At 33.8% G+C, this 19,333-nt stretch overlaps 1 long non-coding RNA gene across 1 annotated transcript; it reads right to left on the reverse strand.

Annotated features, from left to right (window-relative positions):
• Positions 1-11: 11 nt before the first annotated feature.
• On the reverse strand, positions 12-17,837 carry LOC122213464. Its single transcript, XR_006199526.1, has 3 exons — positions 17,412-17,837; positions 10,349-10,461; positions 12-268 (listed from the first exon to the last, which is right to left on the reverse strand). It is a non-coding gene; the product is annotated as an uncharacterized LOC122213464 (long non-coding RNA).
• Between the last annotated feature and the right edge of the window lie 1,496 nt (positions 17,838-19,333).

Below are 19,333 nucleotides of genomic sequence, written 5' to 3' on the forward strand. Positions count from 1 at the left end.
ATCTGCCTTCTGTAAGCTGAAGAACCAGGCAACCTGGTGATTTAATTCAGTCCTAGTCCAAAGTCTTGGGAACCAGGAGCTCCGTTTGAGAGGACATGAAAACATGGACATATCAGTTGAAGAAGAGCAAGAGCGAACTCCCCACTTGCTCTGCATTTCTGATGTATTTGGGCCCTCCAATCAGCAGTTGAATTATGCCTGCCCACACTGGTGAGGGCTAATCTTCTTTAGTCAGTCTGATTCAAATGCTAATCTCTTCCAGAAATGTCTGCACAGACACACCAGAAATGATGTTTTACCAGCTCTGTGGACATCCCTTAGTCCAGTCAAATTGACACATAAAATTAACCATCACCTATATCTATATCTATACTCTATATATACCTTTCCATCATTTGCTATTGATGCATGGGTAAACAGATATATATGTGTGTATATATATGTATATGTTTTTATATATATATATATATATATGCTGTTGATATCTGTTATAGATACAGTAACTTTAACTTTTGCTTCAAAACATAATGTGCAAAATATATACATGTTTAGAACAAGGCAAAAGTTTATTTAGTTTTATTCCAGATTTACAAGAAACCAGATAATTTACCTCTGCATGCAAAGCTAATCTTGCTATGAATGGATTCAGATTCAGGACATCTGTTTCTTGTCAAGTTCTTAAGTACTTCCTGCATTATTAGATTTGTTTGTGTGTTTTTATTTTATTTTTCCAGGTGTATTGTATTATAAATGACAAAAAGTGTAAATAGGGTGTACAACATCATGTTTTAATATATATATATGCTTTGTGAAATGATTACCATAATCAAGCTAATTAACATATCTATCACCTCACACACTTGCCACTTAAACTCAAAATAATGCCTTAAAAAACATACTAGTGTTAGCACAATATAGACTGGTGGAGTAGCAAAAAGGACAAAGAGGAAGAGGAGAAAAGGACAAGGAGGAGAAGAAAAAAGCTCTGCAGTACTCTTTTTTTTTTCACAGCTGGATTTAGATGATTTGACATATATATTCTAAAATGATTACCATAATGAGGTTAGTTGACACATTCATCACCTCACAGTTACCTTTTTTTTTCTTGTAATGAGAATTTTGAAAAACTGGTATTCTCTTGGTATCTTTCAAATATATAATACAGTATGGCTGACTATAGTCATCAAGCTGTACATAAGATCCCCAGAATTTATTCATCCTACAATTGTAAATTTGTACCCTTTGACTGTCTTCATCCATTCATTCTACCCACACCCTTGGTAACCTAGAGGATGACACATTTGTTTTAGAGTAGTTGAATTTTTCAGATATATGTATATGTATGTTGTGTCCATGGTGAGGAAAAGCCCGTTTAAAGGATACTGCAAGAGAAAATAATGAGTCCAGCTGATGTACTTTTAAATTATTAGAGCAAGGTCTTTTTAAGTTTTGTAAGGAAAATAGAAATCTAACTTTTGAGTACCTCCATTGTAGCATGCTTTGTACCATTCTGTATTCCCCAGACCCCTGTGATTTCACAGATCTTAGAAGCAAATGTTGCAGTTATTTTGTTCTCATTCATGTAAACTATGTTAACCACACAGCAATGCATATTTATACTAGTCTGTTTCCTGCCACACAAGTCTGCTCTGTTCTCGTTCCTGTACCCCAGCCGGCCGTTGATATACAGATGCACATGGGCACACACAGGCATATACACTAAAGAAAGACTTATGTTTTTGCTTGATGACTAGCTATTAAATATATATCCTTTGGCTGTGGGAGTACCACTAAAACATACACAGGTAGAGACATTTGTATAGAAAGAAGCAATGTCAGGTACAGGAAGTTAATGCTAGAAACTAGCCACCAAATAAGATTAGCTTAATTTCACTGGAGATTTTTCCTTCAGATATTAAACTTTCTTTCCTCCTGTGAAGATTATTATTTCGTATCCCAAACATTCAGAGCTAACTGAACAAAATGACCTTCTTGTCTAGACATTGCCTAATAGACCATGGGGAATGGGGAGGGAGGACGGGGAAGGTTTGTAGCAGAAGAAATATCTGGACAATCAGTTAAATGTGTCTGCATGATGAAATATTTTCAGAATAAAAGTATTGATTGGACTCCACATGTACTTTCTGTAGAGGAGGATTAATTGACGGTCTATTCAAAAGAGCACATGGGACTTTAAAAACTTTATGAAAATAATGCATTTCTAATTTTGGGGAGACTTGAGTAATTTAGGTATAATTAAGCAGTAAGCATGTAAGATCGTGGATTTACAGAAAATGGAAAAAGATAGTGCTACTTTATTCTGCTATTATATATGCAACCTAAATAGAATAAAATAGAATTTGCAACGATACAGAGGTTCACCCAAACTAACTCCATTTTCTTATAAATGTCGTTCCAAAATCTTAATGTGATTAAAAAGATTTTGAGAATGCAGAACTTGTATGTACCTCATTGGATTTTAAATTCCCATGAAAAGCCCCTTTGTTCTCCATCCCTAGAGTGCCTCTGCCCTTTTCATCCATAACATAAACTACAACTACTTTCATATTCTATGCATTTTCCAATGCTTCTTTGTCATTTATATGACAGAGAAGTATATAATAATGAATGGATAGGCACAGCTTTACATTTCTGATTTCAACACAGGAGAATTGTTTACTAGATTAAGTGGAGGAATTTTGTTGTGGAAAATTGGTAAAAAGTGAGGTATAGTAGTGTGGAAAGCAGAAACTTAATGTTCAAACATATAGTAAAGTGCAGATAAGGGAATATAACCTAAAAGGAGAGGGAAAGATGAGTGAGACAAGAACTAATGGGTGGAGATAGGAGAGTTTGGAGAGTGGATGAAGAATTAATTGGGAGGTGATGGTAGTTTTTTCCCCTTGTTCCTTGTGTGTGTGTATAAGAGAGAAAGTGGACTTTTAAGAAATTGTACTATGCTAAGTAGTATCCCCATTTGGCATTTTCAAGAAAATTCATAAAGGTAACGACTTTATATTGGCTAGATCTGTAAGTACTATATTTGGATCTTGTAAAAGATATTTTTAAAAGCAAAATCATCACTCTCATACAAATATAAAATGAACATGCATGTGTCAAATTTTTAACTCATTAATTAATAAGGGATACATGAAGATGCTACAACTGGTTCATATGAGACTTCAAATCACTACACGTATGTTGGTAAGTCAGGAATACCAAAATGAACGTATAAATAGATGCAAAATTTGCTTTTTTCGTAAGAATGAAGGAAAATAAATTGTATCTTCACTAGAAAGAATTAATTAGTATGTGGAAAATAATAATGTGCAATACTATGAATTGATGGAGACATCCTGGAGGGGTAAGTTAGTCATTTTTGCCTGTTTCAAAGCCTTTCATGATTTTTCCTGGCTGTATGAACCAGGTTCATATTAATTTTAAAATTAGAATGTAGGAACAAAGCATTAAAGATGCCATATTTTTGTACATTGAAGAGGAAATAAGAGCAAAGCCAAAATGTTACTGGTTCAGCTCCCTTTTTCAATTTTACAGTGGCTGTGTGGTATAATAACTCCTCAGATTCTGCAAGTTATCTGACTTCCCATCTAAATAAATGCTTTAATTATTACACTGAAAACTCATATTGGTGAATTTTCCACTGCTCATTCTTACTGTATCAACACTCTCTTCATCTTCCCAAAGGTTAAGTGAAACGTCATGCAGATGATCTGTGATCTGTTGTTCTTGTCCCATTGGAATGGAGACAGAAGTGAGAAATAGGGAACATCAATTACAGGGATTTAATCTGTTTAAAGTGACGTTCTCACTACCAGGTCCTTAGTGTATTAGAAAAATCACATTAATTTGCCTCTTAATAGGGTTAAACACAAAATAAAAAACATGAGTTATCTTAGCAGTTGGATGACATTAAAACTACACAGTTGCTTTTCTTCTTTTCTGAGAGGCCCTTGCACAAAGTGGAATTAATCACTAATTTGAAAATTGTAGATGATTGTTAAAAGTGTTGATGAATTCACAAGTGTAATACTATCAATTTATTTGTGGTGCTATACCATTATCTACTGATTTTCAATTTTTATGTAAGGGACTTGTAATTTAAAATAATATATTTTAGGGGTGCCTGGGTTGCTCAGTCGGTTGAGTGTCTGACTTTGGCTCAGGTCATGATCTCCCAGCTCATGAGTTTGAGCCCCACATCGGGCTCTGTGCTGACAACTCAGAGCCTGGAGTCTGCTTTGGATTCTGTGTCCCTCTCTCACTGTGCCCCTCTCTCACTCATGCTCTGTCTCTCTCTCTCAAGAATAAATAAAACATTAAAAATTTTTGAAAAAATAATACATTTTAATTAAATGTAAAGTGTGACTATAAGAAAAGCAAAAGACAAAATATTTTAACATTGATTCAACACTAAGTACTGTCTTTTAACATAAAAACCTATATAAACACATACCACATCACATCATGAAAATGGGTTACCAAACTGTTTCTGGTTTGCTTCATCTATGTTAATACTTTCAGTTAAAGTATGATATATATCCCTGTTGAAGTGATGTAAATGTAGGAAGTTTAGTCTGAGAAATATTTGTATAATTTTCCTTGTTTTGTATTTTGGTGGTACTTAGAAAATTAGATTAGTCACTTCAAAATAGCTTTGTGTCATTTCATAAGTGATTTACTGCATGTAGATATTAAGCTTTAGTTCAGGGTTTGTACCAAATAAATCACTGAGAGTCAGTAGGAACACATTTCCATAAAATGATTTACTACATTTAACAACAACAAAAAAAATAATTTGAAGTGTTAATTTTAATTAGTTTCTGGATAAGACTTACATTATTTAACATTCTTGCTTCAAATTAGCCATGGAGAACATAAATTTTATGACTTGTTAAGAACAACTTACTATGAATTTCCCAGCAAACACCAAGCATACAAGATTATATGGGAAACACAAATTTAGTAGTCTGTTAACAACAAAATACCATACTGAGAATTTTTATACTTCTACCTTGAGGGGTAAAAAAGCCATAAAATAAATGCTGTTAAACATCAAATTAGACTCAAAGAAACATCCAAGCTTATTAATGATCATTAAAGTTATTAGATCTATAGTGTGGAGAAGTTTGTAGTTTAAACCCTTTGCTTTTAAACTAGATACCAGCTGTATAATGTGGTACTTCTGAAAAACCTCTCTCCTTGACCAAACTTTAGTCAGACTCCTCTGAGTTCTTTTAAAGACTAGGTCTCATCCTTGGGCCATGGCTTCAAGCCTGACTAGCCTAGTTGTTACAAGACTTATGCTAAGTCAGTTTAGAGAATCTCCCCCCACCTCAATATCTGATCATCCTGATCTCCCTACACCATAAAGTCTGTTAAGAAGATTTAGCAAAAATCTCCCCTATCCTTGATGTCATCTCATAATTTCTATCCACTGATGACCTCCACCATATCTGTTCATGAGCTGTTAAACTCCATTTGTCCTTATTGTATTTACAGTTGAGCTAGAACTCTCTCCCCTGTTGAGATAAACTTGACAGTTACAGCAATGGTTTTGGATAAGGTCTTTCTCACTGTGTTTAACAAGCATCAGACTAATTTTTTTTTAACAGTTTGAAGGATGCATTAGAGCCAGTGTAAAAATCAAGAAAGTGCCTTAGATGCTAAAAATTCTTGAAAATATACAATTAATTATTCAACCTTTAATTTTCTCATGCGTAATTTCAAATTTTATTACCAGTGTTAAATATTCAAATTTTTTTATGAAAACAAATACAGATATCTTAATGTTCAAATTCTATATAAGTGCATCAGTTTAAAAATTTAAAGACAATTTTCATGTTTCATAGGAAACCTGTGTCAATATTTGGTAGAGTTTTTTTTTTTTTTTTTTTTGACATTTATTTATTTTTGAAAGACTGAGAGAGACAGTGAGCAGGGGAGGGGGAGAGAGAGAGAGAGAGGGTGACACAGAATCTGAAGCAGGGTCCAGGCTCTGACTTGTCAGCACAGAGCCCAATGCAGGGCTCAGACCCACGAACCGTGAGATCATGACCTGAGCCAAAGTTGGACGCTTAACTGACTGAGCCAGCCAGGTGCCTGAGCTGGTGGTGGTGGTTGTTGTTGTTGTTGTTTTACATATATTTCTTGGACTCTTTATTTTAAAGCATTAATTGAAATCTTCACAGCACCATTGTTTTCTCTCCATAGGTAAATTCCATATGTGTTCACATCTTGTATACTATTTAGTATACATAAAACATAAAGGGACAGTAATTCTGTTGTTAAAACTAAACAAGCACAAGGTGATGCTATAAAAAATAAAGCAGAATATTGAATATATGATATAGAATGCAAGCAATGCACAAAGTCATTAACTGCAAAGATTCTTGGGAGGTTATGTGTGTGTTTGGTGATGGTGGTGGTAAGGAGAGGACTGGATAACATACATATTTTGTTTGCCTAATTTGATTTTTATTTTTATAAATTACTTTTATAGTAAAAAAAAATTAAATACAAAGTTTAGTACTTAGTTTGTACTTGATCACTAACTGACCCGTTAATGATGATGGGGTTTCCTCCAGATACCTATTGTCTGACCCATTTTATCATGTCTCTAAAAAAGGCTTTTCCGTTGTGTGATAATAGGGTTAGACTAAATTAATTGGTTGTCCTTCCATTCATCTGAAACATCAATGAAGGTGTTATGCTATTTCCTTCCCAGCACCACTTTTGAATCAGAGTCTCCTGCCTCTCTTTTCATTTGAATGCTACATATTTTGAGTCTACAGTGAAATCATCACTGTTATCATTGAACCTTACATAATTTACTTTTTTTCTCTATGGATAACTTAAGTGGATTGTTCATATGTTTATTTTTCAACCAACTTCAGCTGACTTCACGTTCACAATTTCCACTTTGATATTTCTATCAGTGTAACTCTTCAAGTTCACTTCATTTTACCCTTTCTGATAACCCTGACCTTTACTTATCTTCACTTTGGATTGACCACCCAGTAATACAACCAGACTCTAGACCTCATCAGCCTATCCACATCCAACAATTCAAACTTTGTACTTGGCATGTATAATCAAAACTTCCTGTCTTGTTTTCTCTCCCATTTCCGCACTCCCACTAAATCTGTTCTATAACTTGACCGAGTGCTAGTTTCTCAGTTTCTCTCTTTCCTTAATTAACTCTTTTCTTTTAAATATGTATGTGACTTTCTATGCATATTCGCTCAGGAAACTTTATCATCTTCCTGGATTCTCTGGTACTGATTTAGTTATTTCTGCTGATTAGATTCATGATGGTTCTTATGGACAAACCATTTAGAATTCTCTTGTTGGTGTCTGCATTCTAAGTTTCATTCTCTAGCTTTCCATGAGATATATGAACCCAAATATCTACTAGATAATTTTGCTCTTTAAGCTAGTTTTCTTTTTATGAAATTCATCTTTGCCACTATGAATTCAGACAAATGCAACTGATAAAACCCAAAGGCCCAATAAACAGCTTGGCTACAGCACAGGGCATATATGTACCAGTAGGGAAGATAAGGCTTGAAAAGAGGTTTGGGAGCTCTCTAAACTATGTTTTATTTATGTCAGTGATTCTTAAATTGGAGTTAAAAGTTACTCAATGAATCTGTGGGTAGAAATGTACTTAATAGAATTGATTTGCTTGGGAGACAACCAAAGATAACATTCAGTGAATAGATATAGCTCAAAGTCCGGAATCTTTAGTTGATAAGCAGCAGTCACTTCATTGGGAATCTGTGTGGCTCTTTTTGGCCTTGAGACCTAAGAACTAAGAGGACAGCTTATCTGTCCTATACATACCCAATATACTATAGTAGAACAGGGGCAGAAAAACACTCATGCAAAAATAGTCCCACTTGAAAGAGAAGGATGGAAGTCAAAAAAGTCAATAGTTTATAGCTATTCTGAGATTACTATGAAGGCCTCTTACCATTGAGGTAAAGAGGTTCCTTAAATAGAATATGATTCTCCTGAGAGAGCTTTTGTTCATCTCGTTTATTCTCTGCTATCCTCTTGATCAATTCTAAACTGAGGTTATACAGCTTTCTTAGCTTACTTCCTGCTCATTGATGCTTGGGTACCCACAGATTACTTTGATTCTCGGAGTCACACACTTTTCCAATGCAGGCTCATGGCTTTTCTGACAGTTAACATCCCTTTCATTTTCTTTGCATCTGGTCTCTTTTTGTGTCAGAACCATCTATATGTCAGTTATAATTGCAGATTCCCTTGATCACAATCCAAGAGGTAAGGTAGGAGGCAGAATCTGGGAATAAATATTTTAACAAACTTGTTAAATGATTTTGGTTCTCTGTAAATTTTGGGAGCTACTGGATTACGCTGAAGGTGGTTTTTTGAAGTATGGATTTATTTGAGTTGTTCATAGGTAGAAAGATAGGGGCTAGAACCAACTAGGATAGTGATAGAAAAGCTTGACAAAAACAGATTCCAGAAATATTTTAAAAGTAGAATCCCCCGAATTCGACACATTACATAGGAAATGTCAACAAAGTAATCAGGATGAGCTTCCAAATTTTGCATGTAATAGAGTGTACAGGTAGAGGTCATCACAAGGTAAAGTTACAAAAGAAAGTTTCTTGTTGATTGAAGGTATCTGTGGAACATGGGCAGGGAAATAGTATTAATTGATGGTCATCAAAATGAGAAGGTAAAGTGGAGTTTACAGTCTTTGAGAAGAGAGTATTTTAAACTGTTCTGGTACTAGTCATCTGAGGTCTGATTATATGCTACATTTTCCTGATGCCTTTTGTGAAACACAAACTCATTGTAGTCTTTTATGATTTTTTTTTTCAAAAAAAAAATTTTAGGTTTATTTATTATGAGAGAGACAGAGACAGAGTGAGGGAGGGTCAGAGAGAGAGGGAGACTGAGAATCCCAAGCAGGCTCCACACTGTCAGTGCTGAAGGAGCCTGACAAGAGCGTGAAGGCTGATGCAGGGCTTGAAGTCATGAAACTGTAAGATCATGACTTGAGCTGAAACCAAGAGTTGGACGCTTAACTGAGTCACCCAGGTGCCCAGTGGTTCTGTTCTTTTAACGTTAGGAGATTTACTTGAAAGTAAGACGTTCTATGATGTATCGGTAAGGGGTAAAAAAAAAAGGACTTTTCCTGAAAAATTACCTATCAGTCTTAAATTATTCAATTCTGTTCCATTAACAACCCAAATTCTATGGATGCTCAAAGGATGTATAATTCCGCTTTCTTCTTCCTTGTGTGAGAGCTTAAAAAACATTATCTGTTTTCAGCACTTGGTGTTAACATACATCAATTAAAACTAGGAATTTGTTCAAGACAAAAATTATCTAGCCCTGGAACTGATGTTCATCTCTCAATCCCCCACATTCCTGGTTAGACAAAAGGACTGATAAAATGTGTGGCTGCAACAGTGTATGTGAAATATCTGGTACTGGTGCTTTTGCTCATTTTTTTTACTTTAAAAAATCAAGAATTTTGATTATATCTAGCTGTGATCTACCAAAAGTATAGATTCACAGTATTTTGTTCTGACCTAAGACTTTCAGCACAATATTTCCCATTTAATAAAGATAAGAAGAGGGATTCCATAGATGTGCCCATGCCATAGGAAGGTTAAAGCTAAAGTGCTCCTGGAGGTTCCCAAATGACTCTGATGACGATAGCCAGGTACTCTGGGGACATATCAGTATATCATTGTGTTTCCCAGGAGCACTGGATCGGCTTTCTTTCCCCAAGAGGGATCATTTTGCTTGGCCAAAGTACTCTGACCTTTATACTACCCCACTGCTTTGTTGTCTTTCCTGCCACCATTCCACCTACCCTGGCTGTGCTTTAAGACAACCCCCCAATTCTATAGGACAGCTGTACTTTTATTCTAAAAAAGAGTTTAAAAAAATGTATGAAAAACATATTTCAGCTAATTTTTATCTATTGAAACAATAGACACGTTTTAAAGATATTCTAACTTGTCTTATGTACATTGCTATTACACATTAGGCAACTATGAGTTTTTCATTCTCCAGTTTTTTGTTAAACAGAAAAGTATATATATGTGTGTGTATATATATATATACATATATACGCATATATATATACTTACATATATATGTGTATAGGTATATATACACATATATGTATACACATACATATGTAAGTATATATATATGTATGTGTATATAATTGCTCAATGTAAATCACATTCATAGAGTTTATTTCTGTACCTAGTTTGTTGCAATGTTTGTTGTTATGTTTGTGTGACAGTAGAATGAAGGAGAGGCAAGTACTTACTTTTTTAAAACCTTAAGATCCACTTAAATCTGTCCTTTGTCTTAGAAGCCCTGAAACCTGATTTTGTAGTTGAGATTTGTGAGACAGTTCTCAATTTCTGGCTCGGACATTCTCTACAGGGAGAGAAAATATCCTGTTTTTACAATGTAATAAGAGCAAATAGTTTGAAGCTATATTGAATGATCTGTAATCAGTAGAACACTGATATGATTAAAAATGATAAATCATTTCAAAAAATTTTTCTAGAGGAGTAATAAAAATTGTCTTGTTGGGAGTGATTTGATATGAATAGTCTCTAGTCACCAATGTTATAGATAGGTTCCTTGAACACAGGCCTCATTAATCTCCTGGAAATAAAATGATTCATTTTAAGACAGAAAAATATTCTTTGTTGGTGTAAAACGTATATACTTATTATATCCAAAAAAAGTGGAGAACATTTTAAAACTGTTTGGAAAATAGAAGTGACAGGAAACATTTTATAATACAAAATAAAATGGTAAAGAAAATCCACAGAGATAGAGTTCATTTATGCAAAAGTTTTGATCATTGCCAGGAACTCTTACAGATATTTCTTTATTTTGTCTTGCAGATCCCAAAATTTCTAGTGTTTTAATAATGATAATAATATGTTTGACATACTGTAGGAATAAATTAGCAGTTATTATTTGCTTGCTTTTTTTCCAAAGAAAAATAAGTGGTTTAGATAGTAATGTTAGGAGATATATTAGACCATATATATTTCTTGTCATTTTCTACTACTACTCACATTTCCTAGACAAATTCTAAATAAGTAAATAAGATGGTATGCTCCTTAACATATGAAAAGATTTAATAGTCTACAAACTTCAGAGGGTTTTTAAAAAACCTGATCTTTTAATTTGATAATTTGAAATTAGGAAAAATAATTTTTTCTGTGAAGTACTTTATTCCATTTTTTTTTGTTTATAATCAGACATATAACTAACTTTATACAATTTATATCTAACGGCTTTTCTTTTGCATTCAACTAAGTCATATGTTCACATCACATGTGTATGAATTTGACTTTTATAAAATATATTTTAAATAGAAAGAAATAGTTCCAAATAATTTCTTCAAAAATGGTATTTGTTTTCTTTGTTTTTCATGAGGTCAAATGATAATTTAGGGATATTATACTTTTACTGATACTAATAATCATTTGAATAAACTTCTGCCAAAAAGGCAAGTATCATGCTTTTTCTAGCCATATCTTTAACAATGAGCAAAGAAAATAGAGGTGGTCCTTTCCACATATTTTAGGCAAGTGATTTTCCAAAATTAATTTCATTTTATCTCCCTCACACGACTGCTACTGCACAAGGGAAGATGCTTTGAACACTGACACCACTTGCTATGCTGAGGACTTTTCAGCCTACCAGCGTACATTCTCATCCTACATATTTATTCCCGTGTGCATTTTTTCTTCCTTATCTTATTTTTTAAAAGTAAATATATTGAGTACCTACTATATGCCAGGCACTGTGCCAGATATTCTAAATATATTTGCTCATGTGCTTCTCACAAAAACACTGTTAGTGAGAATTTGGTGCTATTCTCACAGTATAGATGAGAAATTTGTCAGTAAGTGAATGATCTGAGATCCAAATTTTCTGTTTTTGAAAGTGACGCACGGTGTCTTATAGGCTCTTAAAGAGAATTATTTGGCAATAAACAATAATGAATGGATTAGTTGATTTAATCTTTATTTTATTATAATTACTCTGAAATATTACTGGGTTGATTTTCACAAGTACCATATATAAATAATCTAACTGGCTATTATACTCCGCATTTATTTCATGAGTTCTCAAGTGGGTCAATAGCATGGCACTGCTCTTCTCCAAACATTAGACATGTGTGGGAGCTGTTTTGGTTTTCAATAATTGAGGGGTACTCCTAGCATTTAGCGGGCAAGGGTCATGAGGAGTAAATATCTCACAATACAGAGGAGACTTCCATACAACAAAGGACTATCCTGTTCCACAATGCCATCAATAATCCTTTAGAGTAGCACTAAAACCAGCCCAAAACCAGAAAGACTGCACAAAACTTAAATATTTGAACTAATGCCACCCACCATCATTGTCATCTTAACTCACTGAGAATTATTTCGTGCAGTGTTTTTAAATTTGGGGTCTGATAAATTCATTAGTGGGTCATAAAATCAATATAATCTTTTGTGGCTTTGGTTTAAATAAGCATAAGAGAAGAGACAATATTAGATTGTACTACATATAGTTGGAGTAATTATTATGTAATTTTTTTGTTTCAGTTATATATTTAGATATAAATATTTTTGCATACTGGATTGCCATGAAAAGGTATTGTTTGCTGAGAGTAGGCATCAAAACAAACCAGAAACTTCAAAAAAATGATTTATATAGTTGGCTTTTTTTATTCCACTGTATACAACCTCACTTGGGGACATTAGACAATTAAATTACTACCAGCCCAGTAAATCAGGCACCAGTTATCTATGCAAGATGTAAATTTAAGCTAAAACAAAAACTTCATGTTATTGAAAACATTTTAGTGAAGGAGATATATCTTCTGTGATGTATCTGTGGAACTGAAGAAATATATGTCTTTATAGGTCGTGATTAATGAGAAATTGATCAGCATGATAGCTATTTCCATATATAATTTGTAGGCTTGGGAAGTTAGCATTTTAAGAAATAACCATTTGTTATATTCAGACTTACCCAGAATCCTATTTATTCTAGCTAGATTTATATTAAGATATTTATCTTTCAAATAAAATATTTTATATCACAAAAGATGCCTCAAATAAAAATTTATATATATATATCTTAGAATTGTATGGCATCTGTGTGATATTGTTCATTTTATGTCTTTCTTTTAGGGAGGCCAAAAACATTTATAAGATGTTATTCTGATTTTTAGATTTAATTTTTCTCTTATTCAGAGTCTATTACAGAAATTATATCTCTAGAATTGTATTTTAATGGGATATTAAGTTCCTCACACTCCAGATTCATTCACACAAGCCTGACATGTATAATCATTCATCTTCCAGAAACCATTCAGTTGGTGATGAACAAGGATTCCGTGCCCTTTGGTAGAGTGCATATTTTTCAAGCTTACCCACATCACCTTTTACTTTTAAAATCTGGATGGTTAGTTTTGTACCACATACACTATTTCTTGGTCATAGCTGATTGGGCAGGGGTGAGCATCTGACTCAAAGAAACTCATTCCATTATAGGTGAAAGGAATAATCTGTTTCTTTGTAACAAATTTTAAATAAGCTGGCAGCGGACTCTGATGTTGAATGGTCACGGTGCTCTGGCAGAAGAAACCTAGGACCAAGCTGAATTTATGGGGATGAGAAACTCAATTAGAAAGGAAAGCTATACTGTTGATAAGTAAATGGTATTAACAGGCTGAAAACATCAGAAATTAAAAATCTGTAAAACCCAAAAAGAAAAAGAGAAAATGCATTGTTGCCCATACATTCTGTTAAGACATGACTGCTCTGTTAAGACATGACTGCAACTTGACTTCAAGTTGATCTTGTAATACCTATTATTGTTCTGTGGAAGTTTCAGTTCTTTATAAGGAAAGAGCTTTCACTTTCACTATGGGTGAAAACTCTCGTTACATGGTATTTTCAGTAAAGGACAAAGGATATGTGTGTATATTCCAGATAGAGTACTTGCTCTTTATAACAATTTGTGTCTATAGAAAAGTAATGCTATTCTGAAGATTTCTACAAGATAGCTGCATTCCTTGATTGCAGTGGGATTTAATAACTTCCAATTAGCAAGAAATTATGATCACAGTATTCAGATCTGATTGTGAAGTAACCTGATGTACAGATTCCTCAGAATAAATTAGCCAGGAATAAAAGCACTTATTTGAACAAAGCTATGCTCTGAATGTGTGTGGTCCCCTACCTCTAATTCATATGTTAAAAACCTAACCCAAGGTTTATTTGATCCAGTAACTGCCTCTTCAGAAGCAAATGCTGAAATTGCTAATTGCAGAATTAGGTCATTGGTGGGAGAGGTGAGTATGACTAATTGCAGACGTTTTCAGAAAGACTACATTGTGGACTACTTATTTATCCTTTACCTCAGAGTAATAAAGGTGGACACCTGTGTACCAGTTTATGGTAAATGCAACTGGTATATAATATTAAATCCCACAAAACCCACCACAACTTATTATAGTAGGTGATATTTTTATACCAATTTTACCACCAAGGAACCTGCAAAACAGTGACTTCAAGAAATGAAGTAACATTTTGGAAATATTATTTAATTAGTAATGAAGTTGGTTCTTGAACTCAAGACTTTTAGTTACAAAGCTCAGGTTCTTCTCAGCCAATAACACTGTTATCCTTTTAGAAAAATGTTTCATAATATAATGAATACCCCATACATTTCCAAAACTTGTGTATAGAATGACATCAGTCTCGTTTGATTATTGAATCAGAACAAAATCTTAAGAAGGAACAAATTAAATATATTTTATCCGTAATTTTCACATTTACGTTCTCTCTCACAATTTCTCTTGAGGCAAAGGAACCTCAAATGTGTAAATTCAGGTATTTGTTGTATATTTATATTATATTAATATATCATAAGCCATAAAGTGAGGTTAATAGTCTTTTTTTCAGGTTAAATTGCCTTTTAAATTTAATATTTATATAATTATAGTGGAAAGTTTTCCCACCTTTTCAAATTTTGCACTTTGAAAATCTTCAACATAAATTTTCTTTGCTTTATTAACAATAGAAGGAAATTCTGTAGTTCTACTCTCGGATGAAAAAAATAAAGAACAGAAATGGGCTGTGAAGTCCAAGGACTAAGCAACGAGTCACATGACTGTGTAAATGTAAAATAATTAAAATGAAATAAAATTTAATTTTCTTCACACTCACATGCTCACATCTGAAATGTTCAGCAGCCACTTGTGACTGGTGGCTACCAAATTGGACAGATACAGAACATTTCCTTCAAAGTGGAAAGTTCTATCAGAAAGTATACAGGGATATAATCTTAGCATTATAATTTAGACAAAGCCTGAGGACCAAATCAGCCTTTCACCTGTTTTTCTAAATGAAGTTTTAGAAACTTAGTGACATAGTGACATCAATTTGTTTACATGTTTTTACGACTTTTTCCTCATTGAATTGGCAGAGTTGAATAGTTAGGCGAAAAACCATATGGCTCATAAAACCTATTTTGTATTTGGCTGTTGAGGGAAAAGGCTTGCCCAACTTTGACCTAAAGCCTCTCTTCTAAGCTCCCGATAATTGGCATGATTTTCTGGCTGAATTACTATTTTTACAGGAGTATTTATAATCCTTTGCCCACTTCACTCTTCCTTCTTCCTCCTCTGTTCTTTCTTTGATATTATTTCAATCACATATTCCTTTACTTGAATTGCAAAACTTGAATGAAAATCTCTTCAGGAATTTCTTAGTAACTTGTTAATGAAAAGAGTGCCTGAACCTTGGTTCCCACATACTTCTATAAATTTTTAGCCACCATGACATTAAAGTAAAAATACAGTGGTGTTTTTAATAAAAGTCACAGAGAATATCATTATCCTGACATCTGGATGTGGGATATGGACAGGAAGTAATTTTTCTGCTTTATAGGCCTAAATAGAGACAGAGTCCCCTACCAGCTCTCCTTTTGCTTCTTTGCAAAAGAAAGCTCATATTTCCACTATTGATACATACTACCATTTTTCACTCCAGATAGAAATTTCCACTTTTCTTATTTCGTTTTTACCTAAAAACATTCCAAGACCCTCCTTGGTTGTGCCATGTAATAAAATGAAAGAGAAGGAATTTTCTCTGACTAGTCTCATACAGGACAATAATATCTACATAAAATATAATTTATTTCCAAAAAATACCCCCTGCTACCATAGTGTAATTATAGTTAAAATTTGAATTCAACCGTTGAGGTATTGTAAATAAATGTTTGCCTATGTTTATTAGCGATAACATCAGCCTGATGAGAAAATCTTTAGGATTTCTCCACAAGTAATTACTTTGGCTCTTGGTGGATCGAACAATTGACTTAATATTTGGTCAGACCTTTTACTATGCACCATTTTATTCATTTCACCCAATAGTTAAGACATAACTGAGATGTGATAAAATGGGTTATTTTCTCCATCTAATACTAATTAGTAATGACCATACACATCTAACCAGCATTTACATAGCATTTTATAGGTCAGTCTGCATGATGCAGTGTCTCCCAGCTCTGCCTTTACTAGCTGTGTAATCACCCACATGGTACTTAACCTTCTGTTCTTCAGATTCCTCATCTATTATACAGGGATAAAAGGTGTACTTATCTCATGGGGTTGCTGAAGAATCAAATGAATTTATATCTGCACAACCTTTAGAACAAGTCCCCAGTAAATTCTCACTAAATGTTAGAGAGTGGAAAGTGGAAAGATAACATGCATTGGAATCAAATTTGTCCTTAAATCCCAGTTCTGCACTTCTAGTCACGTTAAATTTTCTGACCCTTATTTTTTCATCTATAAAGATTAGATTCAGCTATACTCATTTTATAACTGAATAGTAGCTATAGTAAAGGTCACTGACAAAATATGTAGGATGACTGGTATATGTATGATACTTAATAAGTGACTGTTTATATTAACATAATTGTGTAAATATAAGAACTTCAAATGAGCTGATTCGTTTAGTCAGTCTGGTCAGCCAACAAATAAACAATTGCAGGTCCATTTACTCAAATCTCTTCAGAGGCCTGTCTTGTAAAATGTGTTGAACAAATGTTTAACTAGCAAACTTTGTGCCTGCTCTTAAGAAAGCCTACCCTTTCTCTTTGTCAATGCATGCCTCCCACTACGGTAGTTAAACTAAGAATCATAATTTCACAGACTCTAAGAAATGGAAACCAACTAAAATGTTAAGTGCGGTCCAAAAAGATTAAACTACCCCCCCCCCCCCCAGATTTGCACAACTATTTTGCCAAATTTCTTCCAGGAACCTGTGCTGACCCCAGCCCTTGTTTTTTCTTACCTCACTTTGTATTTAGCATTTATGTATATATAGCCTGTATACTTGTTTATATAACTTCAGAATTGCTCTCTAGCTGTCCACAAGTACATGTGATATTTTTTCAAGTTTTAAGGTTCTTGAAAACAAGCATCTTGAAGTCTTCTCCTTTTAGATGCTTTCAAACAAACACATTAGTGTTATGAAAAAAATAATGATGAATGGTTCGTTAGTGAAAGAATTATAACAAGTTTCACAGTAGAGTAGAAATTCTCGTTTGTAGGGTATCTTAGTCTGCCAAGGCTTCTATAATAAAATTCCATACACTGGGTGGCTTATACAATGGAAATAATTTCTCATAGTTCTGGAGATCAGGGTGCCTGCATAATTGGGTTCTTTGAGGATACACTTCTTAGCTTGCAGACGGCCACCTTCTTGCTTTGTATTCAAATAGCGGTGAGAGAGAACCAGCAAGTTCACTGGTGCCTCTTCTTAAAAATAAACTAGTTCCATCATGAAGATTCTACTTTATAACCTCATCTAAACCTAATTGTGACCCAAAGGCCCCATCTCCAGATTCTACCACATTGGAGTTCAGAGCTTCAACATACGAATTTTAAGGGGTTATGGTACAATTCAGTCTATATTATAGGGGCAAGATTTCTAATGTAATTTGTATAAGCCCTTCCATTCAGATCGATCTCCTTACGTCTGACACTTAAAATATTGAAGTACAGCAAATACATCAATACATGTACACAACATTCAGAGCTGGCTCCATTTCATTGTTCATGTTGCTACCCATTCTTGGAATGCTTTAGTCACAATGATTTGAATGGAGAAAAGAGCCTTACAAAACAACGTATCTTCTTCTAAAATGCCTGATACGCTCCAGTAGGTTTCCTTTCCTCCCTTTCTTCAATTAGCCCAATCATAAGCCAAGATATATGTCACACTGCAATTTTGATATGGTCATTTTTAGCAAACGGCAAGAAAAAAATAATAAAGAGCTTTTAAAATTGCTAAGTGATGGGTGAAATAGACTTCTTCAGTCCTTTACTTAATCATACAGTCTTTCTAACCCTAAGCAGTGATGGGCATTCACTATGTTAAGGCTGATGTTATCTGGATTAGAAGCCAGGGATTAGGAGGCCAGAACTAAGGTAAAGATAATATAATTAGCTAATGCTGTGTATGTCTGTTCAAGTTTTTTTTTTTTTAAATATCAGTGATTCTACATTGTAACAGATTCATATTAGTCATACCAAAACAGTATCAAATAGACCTTGACAAAATGTCATACATTTAGTCCGTCTTTGTTATTAATAAGGATAGCCAGTTTTCTCACTTGAATTGGGTTACAAAAAAAGACTGAGAATATTGCAGGATATTCTCTCTTGTAGTTTGTTTCATGTATTCTCAATGACATGTGCATAATTCCACTTAAATTAAGATTATATACTTAATGTACTTTCAAAGTTTATTTATTTATTTTGAGAGAGAGGGTGTGAACTGGGGAGAGGCAGAGAGAGGGAGAGAGAGAATCCCAAGCAGGCTCCATGCTGTCAGCTCAGACCCCCACACAAAGCTTGATCCCATGAACCATGATATTATGACCTGAGCTAACATCAAGAGTTGGATGCTTAACCAACTGAGCCACCCAGGCACCCCTATATACTTAGTGTATTCTTTGTATGCATATGTATATATTCTGAGAATAAGAATGAAAGAAATGAATGATGAGTTTTCCTTCCCCAAATCAAGGAACTTTTATTACTAGCAATTTCTTAAATTATTATTCTGAAGAATTTGAAACTATTAAATTTTCCAAATTATTTAGATTAAGTTCACTTTCTCTAAATACCTGATATATTAATTTACAAATTCTCTGTAGATTTCAAGTGTGCTTTAAGACTTCTAATGTCTATATTACACTAATTTAGATT

The sequence above is a fragment of the Panthera leo genome, chromosome A2 (genome assembly GCF_018350215.1).
Source record: "Panthera leo isolate Ple1 chromosome A2, P.leo_Ple1_pat1.1, whole genome shotgun sequence".
NCBI classification, from domain to species: domain Eukaryota; kingdom Metazoa; phylum Chordata; class Mammalia; order Carnivora; family Felidae; genus Panthera; species Panthera leo.